At 48.1% G+C, this 12,243-nt stretch overlaps 1 protein-coding gene and 1 pseudogene across 1 annotated transcript in view; both read left to right on the top strand.

The window, feature by feature from the left end:
* TBC1D9 (TBC1 domain family member 9) overlaps positions 1-12,243 on the top strand; it is a 135,185-nt gene that overhangs the window by 102,909 nt on the left and 20,033 nt on the right. The gene's annotated exons all lie outside the window — the stretch shown is intronic.
* Positions 7,471-11,787, top strand: LOC129034879 (trinucleotide repeat-containing gene 18 protein-like; annotated as a pseudogene).

The following is a 12,243-nucleotide window of genomic DNA, read 5'->3' as shown; positions in this document are numbered from 1 at the left end:
TAATATAGAAGTAGAAGACAAAGTCCCAATCTTAAAGTTTGATTCATAGACTGAGATACCCCTCCTGGAAGGCACAAGAGGATGTTAATAGGCCTTAAAGTGGGTACACAGCTATCACAGAGCTGCTTTATGTTCGAGATGACCCAGCCCAGTGTGTTTGGTCTGAAAAGTGTTAAGCAGGGAAAGGATGTGGCTAATAAAACAGAAGGCACAATCTGTGAAGATGGATAGGCATTTATGAAAGCTTAGAGTAATGTGTCTCTGGCTTATTAATGATTACTATAATAGCTATTACTCATCGAGAGCCTGCCATGTGTGGGGCAAGGTGCTGGGTGCCTTGTAGACAGCTCTGCCATGTAAATGTTAATGCATTTTAGGGTGAAAATGTAAGTTAAGAGAGGTTGAGCTAGTTGTTCCAAGCTGCACAGCTAGAAAGCGGCAGCCAATATCCAAGGAAGAGCTCCCTTGCATTAAAGCCAGGACCAAGGGAGTTTATCTGGATTAGAAGAGAGATGGAATTATGAATGTACCGATGGTCATGAGGTCAACTGGTCCAGTGGAGCTGGTTAGTAGGGAGTCTTGAAATCACTAATTGACTTGGAAGGTATCTAACAGCCACTGGAGACTGAAGAGCATTCTTCTTGAAGTACATTGTCTCTGCTTCCTGTGCAACAAATTGGAGGAGGAGGAGAACTGAAGGAATAGACAAGCAAAAAAGATAGTGTGGTTGTATATGGGAAAGACCCAGGAGATGCAAGAAACAGCATTTGTCTATTCATGTATTAACAAAATCTTTTTTTTTTTTTTTTTTTTTTTTTTGAGACAGGGTCTCCCTCTGTCACCCAGGCTGGAGTATAGTGGCTTGATCTTGGCTCACTGCAACCTCCATCTCCGGGGTTCATGTGATTCTCATGCCTCAGCCTCCCAAGTAGCTGAAACTACAGGCGTGTACCACCACGGCTGGCTACTTTTTTGGTATTTTTAGTAGAGATGGGGTTTCACCAAGTTGGCTAGGTTGATCTCGAACTCCTGACCTTAAGTGATCCATCCACCTCAGCCTCCCAAAGTGCTAAGATTACAGGCATAAGCCACCATGCCCAACCAAGGAAATCTTTATTTAAGATTGTATAAGCACCTTTCTTATGCCAGGTATCATGCTCAGCCCTGGGGATACATTATCAGCACTAGATATTTTCAAGCCCAGTACGAGCCAAAAGGATAACATAATACATTTCCTTTAACCCATCATCCAGTCCCAACAATTATCAACATTTTTCTGATCTTTGTTTTATTACTCCTCCCCACCTTTTTTTCTTTTTTTCCTGGAGTAACTTAAAGCAAACTCCAGACAGTGTATTATTTCACCTGTAAAAGAATGTATCTCTAACAGATAAATTCTTCATTATGTGTCTCTAACAGATAAGGCGAGTTTTGGTATGGCATTTTTTGCTAATCCATAGCTTTGAATTTTAAGTTTAATTTTTAAAAGTTTGTTTATACCTCAAAAGAAAATGTGGACCTATAAGTTAGTTCTCACCCATTGTTAATGGAACCTCAGTTATAACATTAGCAAGTTTTGAGATTTTTTTGTTGTTATTGAGACAAGGTCTGGCCCTATCACCTAGGCTAGAGTGTAGTGGTGCCATCACGGCTCACTCCAACCTCTATCTCCCAGCCTCAAGCCATCCTTCCAGCTCAGCCTCCTGAGTAGCTGGTACTGCAGGTGTGCACCACTACACCTAGCTAATTTTTGTCTTTTTTGTGGAGACGGGGTTTCACCATGTTGGCCAGGCTCATCTGATGAGCTCAAGTGATCTGCCCGCCTTGGCCTCCCAAAGTGCTAGGATTATAGGCGTGAGCCACTATACCTGGCCAGGTTTTGTGACTTTAAAACATGTTTTTTCTCTCCTCTTCATCTTCCTCTTTCTCTTATCAACAATGCTAGGAATAATAAAAGCTACCATACTAATTGTTTTACCTATGTGTGCATAAAATTCTTACACCATTCCAAAGAGGTAGGAATTATTTTCCCTATATTGCTGATGAAGAAGATGAGGGCCATCAGTTTTTATAAAATTTACATCAAATCTGGGACTTGCTCTGTGTCCCACTTGCTACATGTGGCTATGAAACTGTGCCCTTTCTACAATGTCCAGGTGTCAAAAGCATGTCTCCTTTATAGAGGCTGAATTTTACATTATTGGTGTATATATAAAGAAAATAGAGGCCAGGTGTGGTGGCTCACTCCTATAATCCCAGCACTTTGGGAGGCCAAGGCGGGTGGATCACCTGAGGTCAGGAGTTGGGGGCCAACCTGGCCAATGTGGCAAAACCCCGTCTCTACTAAAAATACAAAAAATCAGCCAGGCGTGGTGACGGGTGCCTGTAATCCCAGCTACTCGGGAGGCTGAGGCAAGAGAATCGATTGAACCCGGGAGGCGGAGATTGCAGTGAGCCAAGATCTCGCCATTGCACTCCAGGTTGGGCAACAAGAGAGAAATTCCATCTCAAAAAAAGAAAAAGTAAAAGAAAATACTCTAGAGCAGAATTACAAATTCACATGACTGTGGCGTCGCTCATCAAGGCACTTAACAATGGGGTAGGGAGTGAAGGTGGTAGGAAAGGGTGGGCTTATGGAACTAGACAGCTGGAGCCTGCTAGAGTTGACAGTCTCTTTACCACCTGAGGCAAGGAACCATTGCTGCCAGAACTTTTAATTTTTCAAAAGAAGTTGGAACTCTTTATTTTATTTGAAGGTTACTGTTTTTTATAATACGCCCTGGGCCAAACAATATTCATCATGGACTTTCTAGCCTACTGGCTGCCTGTTCATGATTTCTGCTTTACAGCAACTTTCAAAATAAATTCTAGGTAAAAATATAGTGATACTGGGCACTGTGCTTAGAGTATTTTTTGTAATTTAATCAGCAGGATGTTCACACAACAGCTAATAGTTCACATGGAATATTGAAACTAAATGTTTTTTGTAATTTCCATATTTATGTGACAACTGTTTCTCTGGCCCTTTCTGGTAGACAAAAGATCTCAAAAGACATGGCACCTAAAGAAGCATAAAATATTAAATGATATATTTTTATGTAAAATATAAATACTGTATTCAAACATAAAATATGGGCCCACTTCTGGCAGCGTTATGAGGGTGTTCTCTGATGGGAATATAGTCATGGCTTGAGACTCTTTAGAGATCAGAGTACCCTAGAAAGGGCCGCCCATTCAACGAACATGGGACTCCACCAGAGTTTTCTTCCCTGAATTCATATCCTTATTTCTTCTTATCATCTCCTGTCTCCTCTGCTCCCCCCCACCCTCCTCTTCTGCCCTCCTGAACTCTACTCCCCACCAAACATGTAAGTACACAGGTGCAGACAGACGCCACCCCCATAGAAGTCAAGGGGGAGCGTGTGGGGCTGCTCCTTCGCAGCCCCCTGTGTGTGAGAATCCCTCTCTCGTCTCTTGGGCTCTGCCTCCTGTAATGTTAGGCTTTTCTATACCTAAAGCCTCACATTCCAACAATTTCTCCTCTCTCTCACCCAGGCATCCAAGGCAAAGCCTCATTTACTATCTTAAGTATTTGGAGTTTTTTCTGATCAAGGAATGTCTCAGGTGTCACTGGTGCTCAGCCTTCTGCTAACAGTAGTGAACCCCATTCTGCATACTGGGAATATAAGAACCCCACAAATTCAGAAACACCAAAGAGGCATTTTGAGCATAATTTGATGACCTAGTTTTATTTTAAAATAGAAATAAACCATAGATTTTGCATATTAGAAACAATGCCTTCTTTTTATTTCAGTAAATTCCCCTGTGGTGGGCAGACTCATTCATATCATTCCGTGGCCCTCTGGCCTACATTGAGCTTTGTTGTTGTTTTGCTGGGTGTTTTTTAAGCTGTAGCACTTAAATATTTCAAGTTCTCTTTGGAGGATTTAGAAAGGAAGGGCTGATTGAACTTGATTGAGCTTGACCTTGTGGTCAGTCTCTTTTAAAAATCTGTATCTGTTCTTCATCCATCCTTGTCTTCCCGGTAACACAGGGTAAGCTTTGAAGGATAAAGTAAATCACAGAAACACTGCCCAGCCTTGGCAGGGGAACTCTTGTTCCGCTCAGGAATGATGGTGGGTGGGAGGAGCCAGAGAACATAAACTTGAGACAGACTCATCTCCACCTCATTCCTTTATCTGAGCTACTTGCTCCTTGTTCTAAGTCTGGGGGAGAGAAAGGGAACATCTGCAGGCAGGATGGGGGAAGTTGGTATGAAATGAAGGGCCACACACCTATTTGTTGGTTGGTTTCAGTGCCCACAGGGGCAAAGCAACAAAAAGAAGTACCGTCTTCTTTGAAAATTGCCTTTCTGGCCAGGTGCCATGGCTCACATCTATAATCTCAGCACTTTGGGAGGCCAAGGCGGGCAGACCACTTAAGCTCAGGAGTTTGAGACATGTCTGGGCAACACAGGGAGACTCCATCTCTACAAAAAATACAACAATTAGCCGGGCGTAGTGGCACATGCCTGTAGTCCCAGCTACTTGGGAGGCTGAGGTGGGAGGATCATCTGAGCCTAGGAAGTTGAGGCTGCAGTGAGCCGTGATCATGCCACTGCACTCCATCTTGGACACTAGAGTAAGACCCTGTCTCAAACAAAACAAAACAAAACAAAAAACTGCCTTTCTGCTCATAAAGATGTTAGAAATTAAACTGAAAAATTAGAAACAGGCCACAGAAACATTCAGATAAGAATTGAGTTGGATTACATCAAAACAAAATTTTTTAAATAGTTGAGTTGGAGAAGAGATATAAACAAAGATGGATAATTTTGTTTATTGTTTAAGGAAGGGAAATTTTAGAAAATTAAAGTAATTGTAGGCTCCCTCACCTCCAGCACAAATTCTGTTTGCTGGAACAAGTATTATTGTTACATTAGTGAACTAGCGCTTCTCAAGGAACTGGAATATGTGGTGCCTGGGAGAAGGTATTATATCCACACCTGTGTCTTTGTTTTGGGTAATGGGAAGTGTTAGCTGCAGCATTTACTGAGCCAAGTTTTGTTTGTCCTATTTTTAGCATTTAATTCTGGCAGAGCCCCTCCCAAAGTCGGGGGAGGGAGAGACCCCCATGTCATTCTAATTGCTCACATTCCTTTACAAATCCTCCAGAAATAGCCAAGCAGGAAGTTGGAGTCCATGGTTTACGTTTAGGTTAGGACCATTTGCTCCAGAGGGAAGGTCCACTGTGTTCTGTCTCTGGCAAGTTGCAGAGTCCTGGCTGAGGAAGGGGCCCTGCCTAACAAATAGCAGAATCCCTTTCTAGTTGATATTAATTAGATCTAAGACACACGGGGCTCTTTGAATGTCAGGCTTGTGAGGAAATAGCTGTTTTGCTTAGCACCCTGCAAAAGATTACAAAGCCAATGTTTAATATTAGTTACTATTATTGGAACTTTATCTCCAACACAGTTTTACAAGGACAGCTTTGGGGTCTCATTTTATAGAGGAAGAAACAGGGTCAGAAGACTCAACTGAGTTGCCCACCCATGTAGGTAATTAGTCAAAGAACAATAATTTGAATCAAATTTTGTCTAGCTCCAGAATTTATGTTCTTTTCAACCCAGAGACAAGGAAGAACTTACTGCCTATGATAGAATGGTAGTTGGTGGAGTTACAGAGCTATTTATCTGGGCCTCAGACCACTTGCGGCTCAGCCACTGTGGAACTCTGGGGGAGTTAATTAACCTCTCCAAGCCTTGGTTTGCCCAATTGTAAAACAGAGGTAGCAGTCTAGGCTCACTAAAGTTATTGTAAGGTGCAAATGAGATGGTATGTTAATGTCCCTAACAATTGTAGGTACAATAAAACTGTCTTTCCTTCTGTCTCACAGCTAGTGTTTTTTATTGATCACAGGCATCCTATGGCCCAGTTTGAAGTAATAAATCCAGTTCTTCATCAGTAGGCATGTAATTTGCAATGGATGCTCACTGCTTTTCTGTTTTGATCAAAAGACTTACCTTCCTTGAAAGTTTTTCTTTCCTAGCCAAAGATAAAACCCCATAGTGAATTAAATATGATTGCTTTTCATCATTAATGGCAGCCCCTACTAACTCTTGAATTCCAGCTTTTCAGTGCAAATAAATATTGCATCTTCATTGTTGAGAAGAATCTGATTCCTCCTTTGGAAGGCACTTCCTTGGAGATAAGAAGTTTCTTCCATAAATCCTGCTTTTGTAAGGTTGAGACCCACTCACCACATTGCTGGTGGAAGATGGACTGGGCAGATTCAGAGATGTCAGTGTACTCTTATTCTGATTATCTGAAAGCAATGCCTGGGTCATTCCTTTCAATTCCCTGGATTAGTCCTTTCAAAACAGAAAGTAAAAGGTACTAGAAAGGCATAGTCTTTTTTGCTGTAAACTCCAACTTAGGAAATATGATAGTTTAGAGTCCACTACACAGACTGATCTATAGAGTGGTGCTATTTATAGGGATGTCAGAAAAAAAATAGGATTAATTAATATTGATTATAGTAAAAAAGTATTCATTGTTTTCCTGAAATTCAAATTTAACTGGGCATCCTGTATTTCCTATGTTTTTATTCATTGAATCTGGCATCCCTAGCCAGTTATTGGGTGCCTACTGTGCTGCGCAGCAAGTCAGAAAGGTAAGGTGCTAGGGAGTTTTCCCGGGATGGAGCTAAGAGCACGAGTTCTCAAATCAGACGACCTGGGTTTGAACTTAGCTTTGCTGCTTACCAGCTGTGTAGACTTGGGCAAATTAATGATTTTTGCTAAACTACGATTTCTTTGTCTCTGAAATGGGGATAGGAAGAGCACTTACTTCCTGGGATGATCATGAGGACCCCCTAAGTTCAGCAAATATTTGTTGAGCACTTACATGTGAATCAGCACTGTCCTCGGCTCATGTCCTGGTCACACAGTCTCTGCCATAGAGTAAGTGGTGATAGATTTACTAAGCAAAAACAACAAACAAAAACAAAAACAAATGCAAAGTGGTGCTAAATTCAAGTAAGAAGGAACACAGCACAGTGAAGGGTGGGGACATACTGTTTCTCTGAGCGTTTATTGTTCTGGTGAGATGACAATTAGCAGAGACACAGATGCCATGGAGGACCGAATACAGTGCTGTCTGAGAGAAGCACAGAGGGGGCAGCGAGCAGCCGGTGCTCAGGCCGTGGCTGGCAGGGAGCCTGCATGATGCACTTGGGGAACATGAAGAGGCCACTAGAACTGATGAGTAAGAAGAGGTTGGTGGTGGCTGGTCAGAGAGGGCATTGTGAAAGGTGGAAAGAGCATGAAGGGCTTAGAGGCCTTGGAATTTTATCCCAAGAGAGGATGAAAAATCACTGGAATTTTAAATAAAGGAAGAGTGTTGTCTGACTCTGGTTTTAGAACCATTCTTACTACTGGGGGAAGATAATGATGCATGCCTGGAGGAAGCGCAGAGATGTATATAGAGGCTCTCGCAAGAGAGGATAGTGGCTTAGGGGTAGTTAAAAGTGGAGGTGATAGCAGTGGGTGGGGGGCCGGCAGCTGAAGCGGGACCCGGAGAGGCCGGAGAGTGCCAAGGCTTTTGGGTGCGAGGGCTCTGGTACCCAGGGTGAGGCAGAAGTGTGACACTCGCTGGTGAGCATTGCAGAAGGATAGTGGTGGCAGTGGCTGGCTGGGGCCTGGGCTGGCAGACCAGGAGCGCCCTCTGTCACTGAGTAATGTGAAAGAGCACAGCCCAGCAGATGAGGACTGTGTGGACACCCGGCCAGACACCAGGATTAATGGCTGCTGGGGGCCTGGCTGGACTGAGATCAGGAGAGTAAGGAGCTGGCTGACCTGGCCCATGTACACCCTACCAGCTGTGCTCCTAACGGCCTGAACCCCAACCTTCTGGTGACCCGGGTCCGGGTGCTGGCAGGCTCGGGTTGCTGGCCTGTGGACCCGCAACCCATTTGGCCACGCACCCCTGGTTGTCCTGCTCGGGCAGCATGTCCATGAGGCTTGCCGGACACCCCTAGGGCTTGGGCCCCCCATCTCTGCACTAGGGCATGGCCCCTGCGTTCCCACCCAGCCTGGGGGCTCCCTGCTGTCGCCCTCCCAGTTTGTCAGGGACTCCCAGTCGGGCCAGCTGTTGGTCATTCCCAGCGATCCCCTGCCTCACTTTGCAGAGCTGATGGAGCAGGCCACCGTTCCGCCCCTTTGCCCTGCCCTGTACTCTCCGGCCGCAACCCCCTGCACCACCCCCAGCAGTTGCAGCTCTTTTCGCTGCAGCACTTTCTGCAGCCGCAGGAGTTCCTGTACCTGCAGCAGCGGGCGGCCCAGGCCCTGGAACTGCAAAGAAGCACCCAGCTGGAGCGGCTGAAGGCGCAGAGGAGTACCGGGCAGAGATGGAGGAGAAGGGGAGCAACTGGGGCCTGGAGGCCGCGGGCAAGGCTGGCCTGGCCACCGCTTGCCCCGGGATGCTGCTGCGAAAGCCCCCCGCCTGGGTGCCGGCCCTGCATCTATGGCAAGGTCGTGAGCCCGCCACCATCGCCCCGCCTGTCCCCCGTGGCTGCCCTGAAGGCCAAGGTCATCCAGCAGCTGGAGGACGTGTCCAAGGCGCCTGCCTATGCCTACCCTGCTACCCCCAGCTCCCACCCCACCAGCCCGCCACCCGTCTCCCTGCTGTCCACCCCGGGTATCACCCGCAAGGAAGAGACCCCCGACAACGTGGTCGAGAAGAAAGACTTGGGAGTTGGAGAAGGAAGCCCCCAGCACCTTCCAGTCCTTGTTCTCAGATATGCCGCCCAGGTACCCGTTCCAAGCCCTGCCACCGCACTACAAGAGGCCCTACCTTTTCCTGGGGCAGCCCACAGCGGCCGCCGATGCGGATGGCCTGGTCCCTGATGTGCTGCTCCCAGCTGATGGGACCAAGCGCCTGACACTCTGGTCCGAAGACAAGCTCATCCTCCTGTCTCCCTCCAAGATCCCAGAGCCGCTGCGGGAGGGCCCGGAGGAAGAGCCGCTGGCCGAGCGGGAGGCGAAGGTGGAGGTGGAGGATGTTGACGAGAGCCCCGCAGAGCTGCCGCCTCTGGAGTTGCCGCTGCCACTGCCCGCCACGGAAACTATGGCTACCCCGAGCCCTGCAGGCGGATACGGAGGTGGCCCGTTGGAGGCCCAGGCGCTGAGTGCCACCGGGCAGGGCTGCACCGAGCCCTCCGAGTGCCCAGACTTTGCGGAGGGGCCTGAAGCACGCGTGGATTCCCCGGGCCGGACAGAACCCTGCACGGCCACCCTGGACCTGGGGGTGCAGCTGACACCCGAGACGCTGGTGGAGGCCAGGGAGGAGCCGGTGGAGATGCCTGTGGCGGTGCCCGCGGCGGAAGCAGCGCCGGAGGAAGGCCTGGCCCAGGCGGCCCCGAGCGAGCCCCAGCCCAGCCTAGAAATGTCAGACTGTGACGTGCCCACCGGGGAGGGACAGTGCCCGAGACTGGAGCCCCGGGAGGCCGTGCCTGTGCCCGGCAGCACCTGCTACCTGGAAGAGGCAAGCTCTGAGCAGTTCCTGCCCGGCCTGGAAGACCCACTGGCTGGCATGAACACCCTGGAGGCGGCCATGGAGCTGCCCCAGGCCAGGCCTCTGCCCTCCCCAGCTGCTACTGGAGCCCAGGCCTTGGAGAAGCTGGAAGCTGCCAAGAGCCTTGTCTTGGAGCAGAGCTTCCTGCACGGCATCACCCTGCTGAGCGAGATTGCAGAGCTGGAGCTGGAGAGGAGGAGCCAGAAGGTGGGAGGTGCGGAGCGGGCCCTGGTGGCGCGGCCCTCACTGGAGAGCCTGCTGGCAGCCGGCTGTCACATGCTGAGGAGGGTGCTGGATGGGCCCATGGTGGGACCCGCTCAAGAACTCGCGGCTCCCATGGGAGCTGAAGCCCACAATAAGTATAGCTGGATGCGCAAGAAGGAGGAGCGGATGTACCCCATGAAGTCCTCCTTGGAGGACATGGACGTCCTGGAGCTGGACTTCCGGATGCGGCGGGCCAAGGTCCAGCGCCAGTACAAGGAGAAGCAGCACGAGCTGGTGAAGCTGCAGCAGTGCCGGGACTCCGAGGACAGGCACGAGGAGTCCCATGGAAGCTTGGCACGCAGCCTGCGGAAACAGACCCATGCCCCCGAGCACCCTGTCGCCCCCCCCAGCAAGAGGGAGAAGAGCTGCAACAGTAGCAGAAAGCTGAGCAGCAAGTCTCTGCTGGCATCAGATGACTATGAGCTGGGAGCAGGAATAAGGAAGACACAAAGGGCCTGAGGAGGAACACAATGCCCTCATTGGAATGGGGAAAGCCAGGGAGAGGAACCAGACTTGGGATGAACACGAGGCCTCGTCTGACTTCATAAGTCAGCTAACGATTAAGAAGAAGAAGATGGCCAGCGACCAGGAGTAGTTGGCAAGCAAGCTCAACAAAGGCCCTCTCCCTCACCAAGCAGGACAAGTTGAAGTCACCCTTCAAGTTTTCGGACAGTGCTGGGGGGAAATAAAAAACTGGCAGGGGCTGCAGCAGGTACTTAACTCCTTATGACAGCCTGCTGGGCAAGGAAAGGAAGGTGCTGGCCAAGGGCCTTGGCCTGTCTCTGAAATCTTCCAGAGAAAGTAAACACAAAACGGCAGCCAAAGCCAGGAGGATAGGAATGGGGTTCAAGGCCAGAGGCCAGCCCAGGTCAGCCTATTCCGCGTTTGCCTCCGAAGTGCGCAGCTACTCTTACAATAGGGACTCAGAGGAAGACGAAGAATTCCTGAAGGAGAGTGGCCTGCCCAAGGCCCCTCCAGCTAGCTCCAAACTGACGCCTTCCCTTCTGTGTGGCGTGGTGGCAAAGAACAGCAAGGCAGCTGGCGGCCCCTAGCTGACCAAGAGGGCCTGGCGCCCCCCCGCCCCCTCCCGGACTCTGAAACCCAAGCCGGCCACCAGCAGGAAGCAGCGGTTTTGTTTGCTGCTTCGAGAGGCTGAGGTGCATTCCTCCTTCAGCGACTCTTCGGAGGACTCATTTGACTAAGGTTACTATCTCCAAACACAAAATACTTTCCGTGTTTCCTAGCGAGAGAATGCCTGCGAGTGAGCGAGAGGGAAGCGAGTGGGCGCACGGGAGAGATGGTGGGTGAGGAGGCCGGTGCGGATGGCCGCAGGAAGGCCGCCATCTGGGTTCTTGGCAGTGTAGCCTGCTGTATCGGCCAAATTATTTTTATTTTTGTTTTGATTTGTACTGTATCATTGTGATAATATCACTGGCTAGCTCTTTTTGAGCTGTTACATGGACTGCTTCTGAGTCTGCATTTTTCTCCACTTTCCTTACTCTCTGCCCTCCTCCCCCTACCCCGAGTTCCCCCCGACCCCCATACTCACCTTTTCTGCCCACCCAGAGACCCCAGGCTTGGGTCGGGCTCTCTGTGGTCACGGGCCCAGTGGGGGCTTCCCAAGAAACATTTTATAAATGGAATTCTGTCATGTGGGCGTGTGACTTGATGTTTGTACTGAGATTTTGGTAATACCAAGCTTTATTAAACATATTGAGTTCATTTATAACAACAACAACAAAAAAAAGGTGGAGGTGATAAAAATGGTTGCAAATTCCTGGGGAGTAGGTATTAATAAAGAGGTCAAAGGCTCACAAAAGCACTCTTTTTAAAGCCTCTGTTTTAATACATTCATGTAACTGTTTACCCAGATCAAAAGATAGAACATACTAGCAACCTGGAAGTGCCCCTTGTGCCCCTTTCATGTCACTGTCCATCCAACCATGGTTAATAAATCTCTAGACTTCTAAAAGCATGGATTATCTTTGATTTCTTTTGAACTTGATACAAATGGAATCTCACGGAATATGCTCTTTTGCTTCTGTTTTTTTTCTTAGTATTATGATTGTAAGATTTAAATATATTGTTCTTTTTATTACTGCAAAATAGTTGATTATGTGATGATGTTGCCATTTATTTATCCATTCTGTGCATGAGCATTTGAGTGGTTAGTGACTTTTGGTTAATAGTGTCACTATTAATATTCTAGCACATGTCTTTTGGTAAAAAAGTAAAATCTATATATATATAGCATATATGTACACACACACACACACACACACACACATATATATGCTTTTTTGGGGGGGTATATACTTAGTAGTAGAATATGAGAATCATAAGAATGTTCAGTCAGTAGATACTGCCAGACAGATTTCCAGAATAGTTGTACAAACTGATACTCCAA

This window comes from Pongo pygmaeus, chromosome 3 (assembly GCF_028885625.2).
Source record: "Pongo pygmaeus isolate AG05252 chromosome 3, NHGRI_mPonPyg2-v2.0_pri, whole genome shotgun sequence".
In the NCBI taxonomy this organism is placed as follows: Eukaryota; Metazoa; Chordata; class Mammalia; order Primates; family Hominidae; genus Pongo; species Pongo pygmaeus.
The sequence above is the reverse complement of the archived record's forward strand: the minus strand, read 5'-3'. Positions and strand labels throughout refer to the sequence as shown.